Source organism: Galeopterus variegatus, unplaced genomic scaffold (assembly GCF_000696425.1).
Source record: "Galeopterus variegatus unplaced genomic scaffold, G_variegatus-3.0.2 Scaffold8828, whole genome shotgun sequence".
Lineage (NCBI taxonomy): Eukaryota > Metazoa > Chordata > Mammalia > Dermoptera > Cynocephalidae > Galeopterus > Galeopterus variegatus.
Window position 1 is genome coordinate 39,387 of NW_007734939.1, and position 3,958 is coordinate 43,344.

Consider the following 3,958-nt stretch of genomic DNA (forward strand, 5'->3'; position numbering starts at 1 on the left):
GGGAAACACAAATGCTAGTGCCAGAGGCCAGTTTCCCGAGACCAGGCGCTGCGGGGAAATCAGCATGCCCCTGGACTCAGCAGGCTCGCTCCAAAGCGCTGGAGCAGGCAGCAGGGGACGGCCTCGAAATTTCTAAGTAGCTTTTAATCCTCTGGAAACAGACTCCCCCTCCCACCCCACAAACACACCAGACAGCTGGGGCCATTCCCCGTTACACCCGCCCTCAGCCTTGTGCTGGGGATCAAAGGAGGGGGCTTCCTGCAACGTACACTGTGGCAGGCAGAATTCATTCTAGGCTGGCCCCGTGACTCCCACCCCTGGTGTAGACAACCTGTGTAGTCCCCTCCCTGAGTTCAGGTTACGAATGCGGTAACTCTGAGTTCATCAGACGGGAGGTGACCCTGGGTGGGCCTGACCTAGTCAGGTGGGTCCCTCAAAGAGGACGGACAGATCAAGTGAGAGAGTCCCCTGCTGGCCTACAAGGTACAAACACCGAGCCACAGAGCAGGCCATGTGGCAGGGGACAGAGGGTGACCTCCAGGAACTGAGAGCAGCCCCCGCTGCCGGCCAGCAAGAAGGCGAGACTCGCATTCCAGCCGCCTGCAAGGGAGTCCAGAGGCAGATTTCTTGCCCAGATGTGCCTTCAGATGAGACTGCAGCTCAGAGCAGAGACCCTGAGAAGGTCTGTCATGTAAGTATATCCCAAATATCACATGGGACATACTTACACTGATATCTACGTATAGAGGGAACTCAAATTTCACTGGGCAGCCTGTATTATTACTTGTTGACTTTGGCTACCCCACCTGTGCATCGTGGAGAGTGGCAGGCACTGGCAGCTGGCTGGACCCGAGTCATTCCCAGCCCCTGTTGCTGACTGTGCTGCCACAGGGGCTGGGACAGGCAGACATGCAGGGTCACGGGACACTGCGGGCTGTGAGGTCTGTATACACAGGATGGAGGAGAAAGCGTCTGCTTTGGCACTTTTTAAAAGGGAACTTGCTGTCCCCGCCCCCACCTTCACCCTGCCTGAACTTGGACGTGATTACTGGTGCTGGGCAGTCACTGGTGACCATAAGAAGGCCCAAAAAGATCTGACACAGCACCCCTGAGCCCCGAACTGCTGACCAACGATGCCCGCAGCGACCTTGTCTTTGAGAAGTGCACGGCTGCCTTTTTTAAACTAGGGTCTCACCTGGGTGATTCTGTCCCCCAGGGGACACTTGGCCATACCTGGGGACATCTGTGATTGTCACGACTGGGGGGTGCTCCTGGCATGGAGTGGGTGGAGGCCAGGGACGCTGCTCAGCACCTGCAGTGCCCAGGACAGCCCCGTCACAGAGGGTGATCAGACCCTGCATGTCAGCAGTGCCGAGGCGGGGAGTCTGGGTTAGTTATTGTGGAAAAAAATCAAGTTACATCCCCGCTCACAACAGACACCAGGATAAACTCCCGATGGGGCAGACGGTACAACCAGGTGACCTCAGCTTCTGGGACTCAGCTCCTCTCTCCCTCCCCATCGGTGTGTGGATTTAAGTGTGTGGAGCCTCCTGGGACCTCAGTAGGGCAGGTGATTATGGGCTGCAGAGTCTCTTGGGGTCCGTGGAATGCCCTAACCCAGGAGGTGTCTCCCTGGGAGATTCTGCCTCCAGGGGACACTGGGCCATGTCTGGGGACATTTGAGGTTGTCACAACTGGGGGTGCTCCTGGCACAGAGTGGGTGGAGGCCAGGGACGCTGCTCAGCACCTGCAGTGCCCAGGACGCCCCACCACAGAGAAGGATCCGGCCCAATGCTCACGGTGCCAAGAGGCAGGAACACGGTTTCAGCAACTGTTGGGCGTTAACATTACTCGCCGGTGAACGCGTCCCTAACCAGTTCCTAGCACTGACAGCTGTCCCAGTCTTGTTGTGGGACTGGAGGAGATAAGAGTCTGGGGAGCTTGGTGGCAGGCCTAGCACGTTGCTAGCCCTTAACAGACTCCCTGACTCCTGGGGTCAGAACCCCCTGGGGCCCTGGCTCTGAAGAGAACAGGTATAACCGTGCTGGTGCCGCGCTGCCCGTGGCCCCCGCCGCCCGGTGGCGCTCACGCGGCGTGGGTGCGCTTGTGGGTGTACAGCCTGGAGAAGAGGCGGGCCAGCTCCAGCAGCATGGAGACGCCGCTCCCGTTGGAGTCTGCGCCAAGTGACAGCCACTGCAGGATGGGAGACACAGGGCCGGCTGTCACGCCTGTGTGCTGCATCCCGCCCCCCCAAGACCTGCTGTCCCTGACGGTGGCTGTGGTCAACTCTGAACTCCCTCCCCCATCTCGCCTCCAGAACTCGTCCAGGGCATGGCTGGGATCGCTCCCCTCCTCTGCTCGAACCCCTGGTCTGCAGGGCTGGTCCCTCACTCACAGCGACTCTGCCCAGAGCCTGGAGCTGAGCACCCAGCAGGTGGATGCGGTCACCAAGGGCAGTGTCCCCCCAGTGCCAGCCTCTGCAAGGGGCCACCTGCAGGACCAGCTCCTCCACCCTCGCGCCCCTGGCTGTGGGGGCCCAGTCATCCCTCCAGCCTGACGCCTCAGTCCCCACCGTGTCTTAGAGTAACATTCTCAATGGGGTGATGATGATTCGTAGGGAGATAACTGGATCCTGCGATGGCTTGGGACTGTCGCAAGGTCACAGTGTACAAAGGGGTGTAACGGTGGCATCAAAATTCATGGGGGAGCCTCGTGCTTAGTAGAAGATGCCAGACACAAAAGGCCATACAGAGTGTCGCTCAATTTATAGGAAATGTCCAGAACAGGCCAATCCACAGAGGCAGAAAGTGGATTCGTGGTTGCCGGGGGCTGGGGAAAGGGGTGGGGAGTGACTTCTGATGGGCTACCTTTTGGATAATAGAATGTTCTGGAACTAGAGTGGGTGGTGGTTGTACAGCCTTGTGAATGTACTAAACAAATGTCACTGAAGTGTTCACTGTAAGCTTGTCCCTCTTACCCGTCCACGGCACGGTCAGGGGCTTGGTCTAGCTGACTTTTTCAAAGCAAGATTTTCAGGAGGACGGAAGCAGGACATGCTGATTTACACTCCGGCTCGAGCCCCGACCTCACTGTACCTGGCGCTCTGCAGAACAGAGGCGGCCCTGCGGGCCCCAAGCTGTGCATTCAGAACAGTGGCCACGAGGCCGGTGCTGCCTGCTGTGGGGAACCTGGACCTCGGGGCCCACCCTGTCTGGCAGGAGGGGCTCCTGGGCCGACACTGTCCATGCACACAGTGTGGCTTAAGCTCAACCCCGCCTTCTTTCAGGAGTCTGGAATCTCGCACCTGCCAGGCAGGGGGGTGTGTGACCCGCCCCCATAAGACTCCTGGGTCCTGGGTCTCTGCGGATAAACTTCCCATAAAGGGCCAGAGAGGGAGTATTTCCAGTGTGGGAGCCAGACCGTCTGTCACGACCACTCAGCACAGCTGCCATGCACAAGAGGTGCATGTACAGGTGAAGCCACGTGCAAGGAAACTTTATGTAGAGAAGCAGGTGGAGGCCACATGTGGCTGACTCCTGGCCTAGCCGAGTTGCTTTTCCACTTGGAAATCAAGCCCATACTTTGAAGGCTGAGCTCAAAGTCCAGAAGCCAGGAGAATGGTCATGGGGAGAAATGGCACAGTCACAAGGACAGGAGTTGAAGAGCCCCATGGGATCCAGGGCCCACACCCACGCCATGCTGGGTGACGCAGGCCAGGCCCTGGGTCTCATCACATATAAACTGCCACTGTCAACAGGACCTGCTGCACGGGCCCACACTACAGTCAAATGGGATAACTGATGGGACAGACGCTCCTTCAACACTCCATGGCCTCCTCTTCTCCTGTCTGGAGCACTGCCCTTGGGTGCCTGGGTGCAGAGATACCAGGCACGCCCTGCCCGAGGCCATTCGCAGAGCTGGTCCCTGCAGCACACAGCCACAGGCCGCAAGCTCGGCA

The 3,958-nt window shown here is 58.7% G+C and overlaps 1 protein-coding gene across 1 annotated transcript in view; it reads right to left on the bottom strand.

Annotated features, from left to right (window-relative positions):
• NCLN (nicalin) overlaps positions 1 to 3,958 on the bottom strand; it is a 29,363-nt gene that overhangs the window by 6,823 nt on the left and 18,582 nt on the right. The gene's annotated exons all lie outside the window — the stretch shown is intronic.